Source organism: Euprymna scolopes, chromosome 30, assembly GCF_053919585.1.
Source record: "Euprymna scolopes isolate OS-2025 chromosome 30, ASM5391958v1, whole genome shotgun sequence".
Classification (NCBI taxonomy): Eukaryota; Metazoa; Mollusca; class Cephalopoda; order Sepiida; family Sepiolidae; genus Euprymna; species Euprymna scolopes.
In genome coordinates this window covers 18143689-18160154 of record NC_136511.1, presented here as the reverse complement: position 1 = coordinate 18160154, position 16466 = coordinate 18143689, and positions in this window count along the sequence as shown.

The window sequence follows — 16466 nt, the reverse complement described above, 5'->3', positions numbered from 1 at the left end:
TGAAAATCAAAAAGCTGTACTGACGTACAAATGCACAAGTGGCGGAAAAAGATACAAGTTTTTTTATAAGCATCCGGAGACAACACTGAATTGTGCAGTTTTGCGTTTTTGGTTTTCACAGCTGACATTTTTTAGCTGCATTGCAAAGATTCAGAAAAAGAAAGAAATTGTGACAAAAAAAAAAAAAAATTCTTTGATTTAATAGTGGGAGCATTAAAAATTTCATGTTTTCAAATTAACCATAATACAGGGTGACACCTTTCATCCCAAAATTGAATCACCCATGGAACTGGCAATAAAATTCAAAACTATTCCTTCAATCCAACTATATCTGGTACAAATAAATTTCAGTCTGCACCTGACTTGTCTAATTTTGAAGCCATAACAGTCTTTGTTTTATCGCCGTTTGGTGATAAGTGGGGGACACTTTGATGATAATCTCATCAGTAGGAAATGTGATACTGAATGTGTTTTAGTCAATTCTACCTGTGGAATTATCGCAAAGAAAATATTTAAGAAGACAATCTTCAAGACTCTTACTGAAGCAGACCATCACAGCCAAAATCAGTGCTGAGAGAAGATATCACAATTACTGAACAGTTTTCATGTTGCATCCATGTATGCTCATCATTGAACGACAATAAAATAAAGACTGCTGGATATTCATGAATACAACTTGGTGGAGAAGATACCAAAAAATTAAATAAACACATAAAAAAATAAATAAAATAAAAATGATAAATTAGAAATAATAACATTTAATTAGTTAAAACTCCCAAAATCTAAAGAATATAATTAGAATTTGTAAAAGAGATAATTCAGTATACTTCTGGCAGTAAATAGCTTCCCTTGAATGGAGAAAATAAACAAATGTATTGAAAAAAAATTAAGAAATATCTCATATTAATGAAAATACATGGTTAAATGGCTATAAACGAAGTCTGTAGAAATAATAGACATATTTATTCATGTAATAAATAAGGTTTAAATTTAACTAAACAACTAAATTATCATAGACAAATTCAATAAATTTAATAATTAATTTTGTATAAAAGAAACCTAAATTCATACATTATGGATTTGACTGTTATCAATATTATCGAAGTAAATAAATATAAACTAATTATAAATAATAAATTAATAAAATACAGACAACTCAGTATACTTTTGAAAGTAAAATGTCTCCCTTGGATGGAGAAAATAAAAAAATGTATGAGGAAAAAATTAAGAAATCTCTGCTATTAATGAAAATAAATGTTTAATTAAACTTAACTAAATGGCAATAATAAAAAGCTGTTTAAACGTAGAAATATACATAATAAAATATTTATTCGTGTACTAAAAGCATCTTGAATCCACGATGGTAACATGTTCTCGTTACGTCAGCCATGACCAAGTAAAAGTTTTAAATGTGTTCTGAGTCTCGCCTGCACTGAGGATTGAACCTTCCACCATTAGGAGAGTATCATTTATAACTGAATTTTGCCAAATATTTTATCTGTTATGCCATGGGTCCTTGTGACATTCAGTTTTAAGTAACAATCTTTGATCTTTAGTACGAGCGACACTTAAAATACAATTGCAACTTACTTCAGACTACTACTTGGTCAGGGTTGACAGAACGAGAGCAAACTACCCCCACAAATTAAATAAAGGGTTCTGTTCGGAATTTCATGCAGATTCCCAAGTTCAATAATTATCAATCCTCGTCTCAAAAATTCAGAAACAAAGTCAGGCATAAATGGAAGTTTCTTTTTATACAATGATAAACAAAAACAAAAAAACATGGTTGGATCGTAGAAAGGATTGCAAATTTTATTAACAGCTCCACAAGAAAGATTTTTTTGTTTCACCGGCAGGAGGGTGGTGATCACCTTGTAGTTAACTTTTGCCTTAAAAATCATTTTCGAATCTTCAATACCAACAGTGATATAAAGAAATCAGCCATTTTTTTTTTCATTATTAAAAAGAAACAATGGACAACCTCTGTTAAGGTGTTTAAACTTTAGATGAGAAGTAAGTTTTGGTTTAAATTAAAGTTTAAAGGCAAAAGTCAAGTATTATGTTTCATATGTGGGCCTAAATCAAAGGAAAACATGATTGTTTACATGCATCCCTGGCATGTAAAGGAAAAAAAAGATGGAAATGTGTGAAAGCATAAAATAACTGAGGTAGAACTCTCCTTTGTCGAGAGATAAAAAAGAAAAAGAAAAATTAATATTATTTTTAAGATTTGCATTTGTCAATTATATATATATATATTTTTTAAATCCAGAAAATATGTGAAAAGAAATTATTCCCCAATACAATTTTTTTCGTGTTATTTGATGGACACATTGAAATTTAAAGCTTTCCCAATTTTTTTTTTTTTTTTTGAAAGGGGCGAATTTAAAACGGATCAATAAAAACACTTCAAGTGAGTGAGAGAGAGAGAGAGAGAGAGAGAGAGAGAGGGGGAGAAATCAAAACAAAACAACTTTCAAACCATTGGTTAATAAGCATTTTTGGCGCTTGTATAGAATTGGGACAAGATTTTCGGAAATCGTAAAACTGAAATTTCACATGAAAACAATGGCATCTACGTATTCCTTGTATTTTTAAGATGATTATATCCAAAAATTATGAAAATCGATAAGATAGAGAATTTTTTATTAAAGAAAATAAGGTACTCATACAGTTTAATCAAGACATTAAAATTAAAAATATCGAAAAAAAAGTTATATTGTACGTATCCGTTATGGAATGAAGTTCTAAAAAAAAAAAAAATCATTTGATTTGATCAACTAGTTTTTTTTTTTTTTTACAGCGAAAAAATAATTTGTGAGAGCAAAAGGTAGTCCTGTCATGATTTCTAGGAATGAAAGCTAGTATTAAAGATGGGGATGGAGTGTCGGTGCTTTAAACTGAGTTATCTCCCCGTGGCATGTTGAAAAAATTCAACGATGGTTACCCTCATAAAGGTCTCATAATGCGCTGTCATAAAAACGTGTTTTTCTGCTGTACAAAAAAAAAAAAAAAAAAAAAAAAAAACGATCAAATTAAGTTAAATTTTTTTTCAGAGATCTTTAGTCCAAAACGGATACGTACAATATAACCTTTTTTTGATATTTTCATTATTTAGTGTCTTCATTAAACTGTATAAGTACTGAGAATAAATAGAATTTGATGAAAACGATCATAAAACACAGAAGGGTTGAATAGGGAGGTAATTTTCCGTTTGAATTAAACAAAGATGGCGGCAATTTTTCACCCGCTAATACAATTAAAGTTTTTTTTTTTTTTAATAATTCAGTAATATTCAGGTAATTTCAATTGCATATTTTGGAAGCTACGGTTGTAATTTATTAGAATTGACAAAAAAAAAAAAATCAATTGAAACCATTGTTTTTTATCTAAAAACTCCGGGTTTGTATTACTGTACACATAGATTCGAAAAAGTTGCCAAAAAAAACAAATATATAACAAATAAATGTTATCAAAGGCAAGATAAGTTACTTTTCTACCAAACTGGATATAATTTTTGTGTTTTTATTCAATTTAACATGTTTATTCAGCTCGAAAAGCATACAGTGTTTACCGATGTATTGGAAAATTCAAGATGGCGGCCGATTCTCTCTTTAACACGGTAAGTTCAGGAAAAGGTGTTATAAATAATAAACTAGACAAAATACTATTAAAAACCACCGAATATATGTCAAGTTATGTCACGGTAACATATGTTGAATGAATTTCTAACAGTATTTTGTTTAGTTTATTATTTATTACACCTTTTTCCAAACTTACCGTGTTAAAGAAAGAATCGGCCGCCATCTTGAATTTTCCAATACATCGCTAAACACTGTATGCTTTTCGAGCTGAATAAACATGTTACATTGAATAAAAACACGAAAAATATATCCAGTTAGGTAGAAAAGTAACTTATCTTGCCTTTGATAATATTTATTTGTTATATATTTGTTTTTTGACAACTTTTTCGAATCTATGTGTACAGTAATACAAACCCAGAATGGCTTTTATTAACTACAAAATCTCGTTCCAATAATATAGAAGTACTGGATTTGTTTTGTGCAATTGCATTATAATATTGAAATTCGAATTTTTAATATTGAATTTCAAGTCAAACCAATGATCCCTACTTAATTATCATGTTACATTAAAGAATATATGTAAAAATTAAAAAAAAACAAAAAACTATCAGGTAGGTAAAAAAAATTTATAAATAAATTTTTTTTATGAAAATTAGCAAAAATTAAAATGTTTGTAAAAAAAAAAAACAGTTTCAAGGGGAGGTAAACAATGTGTAACTATTGCCAATTTTTTAAAAATAAATTGTGCGTTAACAAAAATATGAGTTGCTTGCCTTGTTTTTATGTTACCTGTTTCCAAAGAAATATGGCAACAGTTTTTTTACGATAAAGATTAAAAATTTGCATTAAAAAAATTTTTTTTTTATTTAATAATGCGGTAATATTTAAGTACTTCTGACATACTAATTAAGTAGATATCATTGCTTTTAGTTAAAATTGACACAAAAATGTCAGTAGATACCATTGTTCCTATTTTCTTGAATTAATTTTTTTGCTTTCCGAATTTGGTTATTATAGTGTAGTTGCATAATTGGATGTAGATCGGAAGGGATTGGTGAGAGAGGGAGAGGCTACAAACATATGGCTTTGTGTCAAACTTGTCTTCAACACAACATTAAACACAACCTAACAAAAAGCTTTTAAGAAAAAAGATGAAGGAAAAGTTGAAAAAAAGAGAAATAAACCAAAGTAAATATGAATAAAAAAGATGTAACATAAAAAGATGAAAAGAAAGATGAAAGAAAATGAAAAAAGATGTAAGATAAAAACAAATGAAAATGAAAAGATGAAAAAAAAAATGAAAGAAGCTGAAAGGCAAAAGAAAAGAGAAAAGAAAATCATAGAAAAATAAAAATCTAAGACAAATATGGCTAAAGTAAAATTCGAAAATGATTTTTGTAGAAGTAAAACTTTTTTTGGAATTAATAAAAAAAAAAAAAAGAAAACAAACCATTTCCAACAGTTTTTTTTTTTTTTTTAGCATATCAACCAATTAATAATTTCAATTTTTTTTTTTTTTTTTTGGGGGGGGGGGGTTCTGAAAACAAAACAAAAAAAATGCAACACACACTCCGTCTCATTTATATTAACAAACAAACAAAAAAATCTTTTAAAAGAAAAAAAAAAAAAAAAAAAAGTGCTTATGCAGTATAATTCGATTAAAAAATGGCATTTTAGATTAAACAAAAAATAAAAAACAAAACGATTGCATATTTACATATTTTTTAATTGGAATCCTTTGAGATGAGTAATTTGTATATTTTTATTTATTTATTTATTTGTGGACTGTTATCCTCATCTTTATATTTGTTGTTTCACAACGTTTCAGTCACTATTCCTCTGGCCTTCATCAGGTGGTTGTTAACCACGACAGAATAAGGATGCTCAATCTCCTAACTGTATCCACAGTAATTACTGCCTTCCATAGTTGTCGTTTCACCGTGTTTTGGCCAACTAATCCTCTGGCCTGCTTTGAGTAGGATTGAAACTGCTATCTTTAGACAATGCTCATCTGGAACCATAGAGATTCAACACTTCTATTCAATGGGCCACAGGCCTGCACTATGGTTCCAGGTGAGTATTGTTTGAAGATAGCGGTTTCAATCCTACCCAAAGCAGGCCAGAGGATTAGTTGGCCAAAACACCGTGAGACGACAACAACTATTGAAGGCAGTAATTACTGAGGATACAGTTAGGAGACTCAGCATTCCTATCCCATTGTGGTTTACCACCTGACAAAGGCCGGGGGGAGAATAGTTGGCCAAAACGTTGTGAAACAACAACGACGATGAGGATAACAGTCTGCAAATAAATAAATAAATATACGAACTTCATGTCATGTCAAGATTAGTAAAAATTCCAAAACTTATGAAAAATGATAGAGTAGAAGATCTGCTAAAATTATTTTAAAAAAAAAAGACAGATTTTTAGCGATCCGCCATTTTCTATTTTGAAATGGCGGATTTTTTATATTTTGGAAAAATCATAGACTGTTGTTATCTGCCCTTGATTTTACCTCTCCAAAATTAACAAATGCAAGAAAACTTTATGATTCAATAAATTTTATCTTTACTTGTAATAATTTTCTATTCAAGCATTTTTTGTCATTTTTTACTAATTTCCAAATGACATATAAGTACGTAATAATGGTTTCACCTGAAATGTGTTAATTTGAAATTTGAGTACGCTACACAAGCACCTAACAAAAAGAAATAATTTCAAAGAAAACTAGATATAACTTTCCAATTATTATTCCGCCCCTCGTGTTGCCAAAAACGATGAGAAATCGTGTATGTCAAGTATATGTCTCTCGGGTTTGTATTACTGTACACATAGATTCGAGAAAGTTGTAAAAAAAAAACAACAAAAAAACAAAAACAAATATATAACAAATAAATGTTATCAAAAGCAAGATAAGTTACTTTTCTACCTAACTGGATACTTTTTTAAGTGTTTTTATTTAATGTAACATGTTTATTCGGTTCGAAAAACAGTGTTTACCAATGTATTTGAAAAATGTAAATGGCGACGGACTGTGTTAAATATGTAAGTTTGGGAAAATGAGTTAAAACTAAAAAAAAAAAACTATACAAAATACTGTTAGAAACCCACTCAATATATGTTACTGTAACATAGGCTCATAGATATTCAATGGATTTCTAATAGTATTTTGTAGTTTTTTTTTTGTTTTAACTCATTTTCCCAAACTTACGTATGCAACAACACAGAGTCCGCTGCCATTTGTATTTTTCCAATGCATCGGTAAACACTATGTTTTTTTTTGCCAAATAAACACGTTACATTAAATAAAAACACTAAAAAAATATCCAGCGAGGTAGAAAAATAACTTATCTTGCCTTTGATAACATTTATTTATTATATATTTGTTTTTTGACAACCTTTTCGAATCTATGTGTACAGTAAAACAAACCCTGTCTCTCTTATCTGTCACTCCATGGGGGAAAAAAATGTAAACAGCACAGGCAGGAATTGCCAAAAAATTGTCACACTAAAAGATCCTTCTCAAGATTTCGAAAATTTACCGAAAATATTTGAACGAACATTTTTTCCTTGTTTAACATTTTGGACATAAAAAAATTAAAACGAAATGTAATTGAAAATTAGATTAAAAAAAGATTTTTTTTAAATTTATTCTGTACGATATTCATCCATCAGCGTTTTTTTTTTTTTTTTTTTTTTTTTTTTTCTAGATCATCATCTCATCAGCAGCGAACGATTTTATCGAATTTTTTTTTGTTTTTCCTATCGCAGCATAGCAACGCAGCATAGCATTTCAAGCGTGATTAGATTGGCCTTAGGTTATCATTCGCACAAGTTCAAAGCAAATAATATTTCTCCTTGATGCCATACGCAACTATACCAAACCACAATGCTCAGTTCTTTATTATCCCTATTTACAATACAATACAATTACACGGGACAGAGTTAGGGTCGTTTTTTAATGTGGAGAAAAGGAACAAAATAAAAATTATCTCAGTCCTGAAGGACTTCTACTCCACTGACAGAGAACAAGAAATTGAAGTGCAGCATTGATGCAGCATCTGAAGAACAGATACTACACTTTGAGGTATTTATTTGCTCCCCCATTGAGCAAATTAGGCACAAACCGATTTTTAATGTGAGGAGTGAAGGGGAAATGGGGACCAGCTCCCCGGGGAGTAGGGGAGCTGGATAGTGACAATTGGTATGAAGGGTTGCCCCTACATTGACCAAAGTTTTATATGTGGGGTTTTCCCCACATATGGTCTTTGCTTGCAGTATCTGCCGGAACAGATACTACACTTTGATCTTGTCCCGAAGGCCAAGTAGGTTGGTTGGATTTATTTGCTCCCCCACTGAGCAAATTAGGCACAAGGCCGTTTTTTAATGTGGAGAGTGAAGGGGAAATGGGGACCAGCTCCCCGGGGAGTAGGGGAGCTAGATAATGACAATTGGTATGAAGGGTTGCCCTTACATTGACCAAGGATTTATATGTGGGGTTTCCCCCCACATGTGGTCTTTGCTTGCAGTATCTGCCGGAACAGATACTACATTTTGATTTTGGCCAGAAGGCCACGAAGGTTCACGGTTCAGTTATTTATTATTGTCACAAAATTTGAAAAATTAAATATTGAATTTCGGAACTCATGAGTCTCTTGACTCCCAATTTTTCGTCTGCTAAAATTTTAATCACGTGATTACGGTGTAGCGTCAATAAAATAAACCATTCATTCAAGTGCCGCTTGTTATGAATTTAGCTGAATACGATATTAAAAATCACTTTATTAGTACTTATGCTATCGGACTGGCGGGTGTATTGTAACTATTCTGTACCTTCACCTAACAATTTAATAAAGAAAAAAGATATCATGAAACCTAAATTCAAGTTTTACAAATATATTTTTGTGACGAATTATGAAATTCATTCATAATTGTGAAATTATTCAAATATGAAGAAATAAAGCACGAGCGCAACTGAAAAAATACATATTTTTTAAATAATTATACAACACTTTAAATTTAAATCCGTGTATTCAAATGGTCCTTCGGAAAATAAATATGTAAAATAAAGTGGTGCAACATTAGCATTTTCAAGTTTTACGATATCTTCTTTGTTTATTAAATTGTTAGGTGAAAGTACAGAATAGTTACAATACACCCGCCAGCCCGGTAACATAAGTGCATAAGTACCAATAAAGTGATTTTTAATATCGTATTCAGCTAAATCCATAACAAGCGGCACTTGAATGAATGGTTTACTTTATTGACGCTACACCGTAACCACGTGATTAAAATTTTAGCAAGCGAAAAATTGGGAGTCAAAAAAGTCACGAGTTCCTGAATTTCAAGTGAAACCAATGTATCTACTGAATTGTCATGTCGCAGTAATGAAAATATCCAAAAATTATGAAACACAAAGTATAAAATTAAAGAAAACAGTTTTCGGAGAAATTAGCAATTTTGGCTTATCTAATAACGGAGGAGTGCTTATAATAACGGGGAGGTAATTCATTTTTGAAAACTGTCAAAAACTTAAGCCAATTCAAATTATAAGTTATTTCCCTTGTGTTTACATCACAAGTGACAAAACAAACATGGCCGAAATCATTTTTTTTTTTCGTTGAATCATGGAAATATGTGTTTTATGTAATAATACAGACATATTTAACTAATTATGACATGACAATTAGATAACATTTGTTTATTGTTAAAATTGATAAAAACAGTAAGTAGTTATTGTTTTTTAATGAAAACTTTTCATTTTTTTTTTTTTAGCCGTCGGATTTCCCTACAAGAACGAAGTAGAACCCGTTGTTCTTGGTCGACTTTTGTTAAGATTTTACATTTCAGAATTCAGTGCCATCATACTTTCATCGATGACGTGTGTTTCGGTGAATCCCACTCGGTGCCTCTTTGACAATATACTCAGGAGTTGGCTTTAATGAAACTGACAATATAGGGGGAGCCAAGTTCGAATCTAGTTGGGTTTATAGAACAAATTTTACGGTACTTGTACATCAAGACATTAAAAAATGAAAATATCGAGAAATGAAAATATCGAGAAAAAAAAAAAAGTTATATTGTACATATTCGTTATGGAACGAAGTTCTCCAGAAAAAAATTTCACTTAATTTCACCAAGTATTTTTTTTTTTTTTTTTTTTTACAGCGAAAAACCAATTTGCTATGACACCGAGCAAAAAAAAGTTATCTGCCCGTGGCGAGTTAAACATTTCTATAATGGCTGACTTCAACGCGCTCTCATAAAAACGTGTTTTTTCGCTGTAAAAAAACATTAAATTTTTTTTCAGAGATCTTCAGTCCAAAACGGATACGTACAATATAACCTTTTTTTTTTTCGATACTTTCATTTTTTAATGTCTTGACTAAACTGTAGAAGTACCAATTTTACTTATAGATGTTGGCAATCTTCATGTGGTCTCTCCTATAAGTACCCGATTCTACAAAGAATTATGGGAAACGAATACTAACTGAAAATGTCGTAGTTGGGTAATGTCACTAAATTAAGTTTTGAGTTGATTGCAATAAAAAAAATTTAAAAATCTGTGTAGACATTAAAAATGTTTTTTATGTTAAATATTTTTATATGAGGAATCATTTCGAGTTTATATTTATTTTATTTTTCAGCATTTAAACACGAGAAATACATGATTTAAATATGTAAATATTGCTTAAAAATTTAAATAGCCAATATGAAGTGCCTATAAGACGGCCATTTTAGTTTTTAAGCAATATTCATATATCTAAATCCAAATAAAATTTCTAGATGCTTAAAATAAAACAAATTTAGCACACAAGTATTGTTTGCAGTAAAAAAAAAAAAAATAGATAGCTAAGCAACTGCGCAAGTTACATAGAGTTTTGCCGCAACTAATCATAATAATGATAATCATAGGAGGATCAAGGAGGATAGAAAGATCGAGAAGAGAAAGCACTAACCAGACCTCCACTGGATGAGTGCAAAGAGGATTGGGACCATGGAGAGGCTTATCGCCATTCAAATTTTAATGAGGACCAATGGTTATGACCAACAAAAAATATCATTGGTAAACGGTTGTGATAACGCAAATTAATTTGCAAGGGTTATTCAAAGAGGTGGAGAGTACCGGAAATCTGGGGAGACTTATCACTCAGACTCCAGGGAACACCACAGGTTGTTATCAAAGAGAAATCTTTGAAGATTGCCTATGTGATTAAATAATAATAATAATCATAGTTATCGGTTTAACGTTCAGTTTTACATGTTGGCATGTGATAGACGGCTCTAAGAAATTAACTTTCAAACTAATCTGTCTCTGGCTAGGTCTTCATTCATTCCCATTTCTATAAAGTCTGTCCTTATAATTTATTCCCATGTTTTCCTTGGCTTTCCTCTGTGAACTGACCCTGCTACCTCAACTGACCTATAAAAATCTTGACGGAATTAATAAAATTGTGCTGCTTGTTTTTTTTTGCTTGTTTAGAAAAATAACAAAAATTGAAATTCTTCCAATGTGACCAAACCATCAGAGTCTCCGTTTTGCCATAAAACAACTGAAATATGTGGGACCATAAAAGATGAAATTAATATTTTGCAAATAAATTTTCTTTTCTTCCTAAAAAATCGTCATAAAATTATCATCATCATCATCTTAGAGACTGGCATGTGTAGGAGGGCTTTAAGAAATTTACTTTCAAACTAAACTATCTCTGGCCATGTCTTTATTTATCCCTCCTTCTCTAAAGTCTGTCCTTAAAATTTCCTCACGTTTTCGTTGGCCTTCACCTGTGAACTGGACCTTACCTCTTCTACACTTATTGACCCAAAAGGGAGAGGACAGTGGTCAAGTGGTTAATGATAACGGACTGACAACCTGGGTGCCCCAAGTTCGAATCCAGTTCGTTACACAAAAATCACTTTCACTTTGGATGTTGGCAACCTTCCTGTAATTTCCGATATCTTTCTAGAAAGAATTCTGACTAGAAAAATATCGGGGAAACCAATGCCAATAATAGAATCCTCGGATTCATACAATATAATGATGATGACTAACCCAAAACCTTTGACTATGACTATACCATCGAAGTCTCGTCTTCTTTGCACATCTTTCTATACTGATCAGATTTAATTTTCTGGTAAAAATAATAATAATCAGTTTAACATTCAGTTTTACATGTTGGCATGTGTTGGACAGCTCTCAGAAATTGACTTTCAAACTAATCTGTCTCTGGCTAGGTCTTCATTTACCCCTTTTTCTCTAAAGTCTTTCCTTATAATTTATCTCCATGTTTTTCTTGGCCTTTCCCTGTAAACTGACCCTTCTACCTCAACTGACCTATAAAAACTCGTGACGCAATCAAGGAAATTGTGCTGCTTGTTTAAAATAATAGCAAAAATCAGAAAAATGAATTTTAGACTAAAAGTAATTTTATCCAGAATTGGTGCTTTTATAATTTATATGTCATCCTCTTCTGCTTTAATAGTTTTTATATGGATGTAAGGAGGTTACCATCTAAATTTTTATATGCATGTAACAAGCTCACCATCTAAATAAAAAAATTAAAAAAAAGAAATCCTTCCATTGCACTATTTTTTTAAAAATTTATTTTCACATATTGGGTGTTTCATATATTTGAGACCCCTATGCCAGTAAGCAGTGATTAAGTCAGCTAGTGTGAATTTTGGCAAGGGTCACATTTAGTACAGATCAGGACAACCTGGTGTCAAACACAAAAAATATATTCCAACGATTACGCTATGATATGAGTCACATTTTCGAACAAGAGTAAACTAAGAGTTTCAGTTAGTCTCGCTCTGGAGGCTGTGCAGATGGGACGCTTCCTAATAATGTAGAATAACCAAGGCGAATCTCTTGAATAACTGAACTTTGGAATTGCCTCCTGGGACTGTACTAACATACTGACTGTACTAGCATACAGATATTCAAGTGTAATGTGAACAGACATCTCGCTGCTCAACTCCCTACATAGTATCCCTGTCGAATTGTTCCCAAATAGTAGTCCCTTACATCCAAGTGGTACTGTCCTGCTTTGGGTGAAAAAGCAGTATTAAAAAAAAAAAAAAAATGTTACTTCAATGTCTGCCCGTCTGTGTCTCAATTCTTAAGATAGAAAATAATTTTAGTTCTGTCTAAATTTAAACACAAATTCCATGAATACAACTTCTTTCCTAGAACCATCCGCCTGTGAAACACTGTTCCATTGGCCTGCTTCCCGGCTGGCTACAACATGGTCTTCAAGTCTAATGTAAACGAGTTTTTGTTAAACCGTCCCCTTAAATAATCAAGTTATGCCCTACTTACGCCATTTACGATTACTACACTACCATCTTACATTCATTAACTCATCCTCGAGTGGCCTTTGAGCCTTGATAAGCAAGAATTCCCTCGAAAAAAGAAAAAAAGTCTCTCTCTCTATAAGTAAATTCTCTCTCCAAAATAAAACCTTGAAAACTTAGCAAATTCTGCTCGTGTTTTCATGCAGGGGTAGTTTTATTTTTTTAGATGACATGAAACAACTGCCCACGAAATGACAACGAGAAGAAACGAATATAAAAACACACCACCTATAAACAACCCGCACACATGTATGTACAAAAAAGACTTTGATTTTGATTGCTCACCAGTGAGAACATAGCACGTGCAATCTCGTGTTTATGAAGACGGTACAGGTATTCTAACTTGGTGCCACACATCTGTCACTGTTATGTTTATAGAGCTACATCAGTAATGCCATGTAACCTATAGCTAGGGGTGGGGGAGGATTAGGGAATTCATACCTTTTTAAAAATAATTAACTCGAAAGTAGATATAAGCAATATACTGAACGCCAACGAATTGAAAATATGTGCATTTTGTAGACTGTTATTCTTATTCTTCATAGTTATTGTTGTTTCACCATATTCCGGCCAACTTATCCTCTGACCTTCTTCAGGTGATTAAAAAGATCGCACAAATTACGAAGTCTCAAAAAAATTAAAAAAAAAAAAAAAAAAAAAAAAAAATTAATAATTGTTTTAAAAAAGCTGAGCATGCAAGTTTTCTCTCCATGAGCAAAAAACATTTACTTTCATCATGACTAATGTTTGTGCAAAATTTTTTTAAAAATCCAAGGCGTGGTTAGCGAGAAAAGTGCGAACAGACGAATGGGCAGCGAATGACAGTTTATTATTAGGTTCAACCCCTTCTTTGTCGAGGGACAAAATAATTTTTATTTTACCTTTTTGTAATATTTTTTTGTATTCAAGAAATTCACGGATAAGCAAAATGGAATAGTTGGTCATGGGAGCTTGGAAGTTAAGGAGGATCAATACGCAGGAGTCAAACAGAAGGTCAATGGCTGAGGAGATATGTCTATAGGTCACGCCCTAATAATGGGATGAAAAAATGCAGTTTTGTTTAGGATTAGTGACCACTAGATTACGAGAGAACCAGAATATCGACAGAGGAGGACATGTAACAAATGTTCTCATCTGAACAGAATCAGATTGTTGGCCAGTTAATTATCACCACCCTGTTTGATCTTACGCTGGGAAAACCTTTCCGAAAAGAATTTCAGGTTTACATTACAATCCACAGAGGGACGAAAAAGTTGTCATAAAACAAATATATAACAAATAAATGTTATCAAAGACAAGATATACAGTTAGGTCAAAACTTAACTTAAGTTTTTAATGTTTTTATTTTTATGCAAAATGTTTATTCGGTTTGAAAAACAAGTGATATTGAGCACTATCGGAGAATAAGAAAAAATAGCCGCAATGTGTCTTTTCATCTTTGAAGTCTCGATAATCACTTCCAAAAAAGAAATAAAACAAAATAGATGGTAGAAACCCACCACATAAATGTCACAGTAACATTCATCGGGTGAGTTTCTACCACCATTTTGTTTCATTTCTTTTTTGAAGTGATTGAGATTTCAAAGACATCGCGGCCATTGTTTCTTGTTCTTCGGTAGCGCTCAATAATACTTGTTTTTCAAACCGAATAAACATTTTTGCATAAAATAAAAACACTAAAAGCTTATACAGTTAAGTAAAAAAGTAACTTATCTTGTCTTTCATAACATTTATTTGTTATATATTTGTTTTTGACAACTTTTTCGTACCTCTGTGCATAGTAAAACCACTCTGAAATTTCTAACCAATTTGATATTGTGCAGAGAGAAATTTTTTCCAACCAACTTACTACACTGATTTACAAATCAGAAAAGAACTTTTCATTTCGAAGCTTTTAAATTATTCTTTGATTACTTAATAATCTTTGAAAAGTTTTTACGGTCTTATTTTAGTTAAGAATTATTGAAATTAGTTTTTTTTTTTTTTTTTTTTTAAGAATTATAGAAAACACTTTTTAATATCTTTTAAAACTATTTTAGGAATATTATGTATTGGATAAGTTTTTTTTTTATATTTCAAATTTTATTTTGATTTCAATCTTTTTTATATACTTTCCTAGAAATATATTTATATAAATTCAAATAAACTTATAAAATTAAAAAAAAACAGCAAAAAAAAAACAGCAAAAAAAAAACAACGTATTTTTATAATTTTATGAACATATTTCTTATAAAATTTCAACTTCTACTTTTTAATTTTATTAAAAGTGCAAATAAAGACTAATTGTGTTATCTTTTTTATAATTTTGTTAATCCTTATTTTATACTTTTCAAAAATGTCCTTTTCTTATATTTTATTCCAATAAATCGTTTCACAATAGAAATGCTGAAGAACAATGCGAACAAAGTGAAGGAACTGATTTGCCTTGTCACCGCTTCCAGTTGCACTACACTGTAAGTTACGAAGCATGTTAGCTGACTATAACCAAATAATAAAAATACAGAAAAATCTTTATGATGTTCATAGTCATCAAGGAACAAAGATATCATATTCCAAAAATCGCGTAAATTAATCAAGTATTTTTTTGTTTGTTTCTAATTAAGAAAACCAAATTTTATGACTTCAGTGAGACGCAGTGATATTTTGTCAACCATATTTTTCATCCAGCATAAATAAAGGGGAGACAACTCAATTCGAAGTATTGAGATCAAACTCAGTCTTATAATGAATGCATTTCGCATTAGAATCGTTAAAAATTGTACATTTTTATTTTCTTAAAATAAAAAAAAAATAAAAATACTTTATCAATTTACATTATTTTTGGAATATGACTTTTTTTCTGTGTCAAGTGACGTACATCATAAAAACTTTTATGGGTTATAAAAATTAAAAAAAAAAAATGGTCTCATAGGTATTTACCCATCACCCTCTTCCATATCGAAGAAGAATGATGAGGTACAAGATCATTTATATTCATGACGGAAACCAATGGCAACGACGATCATCATCGTCGTCATCGGTTTAACGTCAATTTTTACATGCTGGCATGTGTTGGACAGCTTTAGGAACTTGTTTTCCAAGCTAACCCTGACCAGGTCTTTATTTATTCCTCTTTCAATTCTACTTTTATCACTTCTCCCGTTTTGCATGGTGTTTCCTTGTGAACCGGACCTGTTACCTCAACTGTTCTACATCTACTAACCCAAAAACTCTTATCCGTTCTTTTAATGGTTCAACTTCGAACTGGCATACAAAGAAATGAGATAAATTAAGAATTACACCTCATATTATTCGAAATGGTGGCGGAATTTGCCGGGTGGAGGGATTTAAGAAAACTAATTTACAATCAAGTCGTGTTTATAAGTATTTTTTTTTTTTTTTTAAATAGGATTTTGAAAGATATAGGTACTTAGGCAGTATAAGGACTCTGCTATCGTTGGAATCGTCGGGGCAGTTTATGGAAAACATCAGAACGTGCTGAAACACTGAGCGCCTTAACCATAATACAAAAAATTTTTTTTA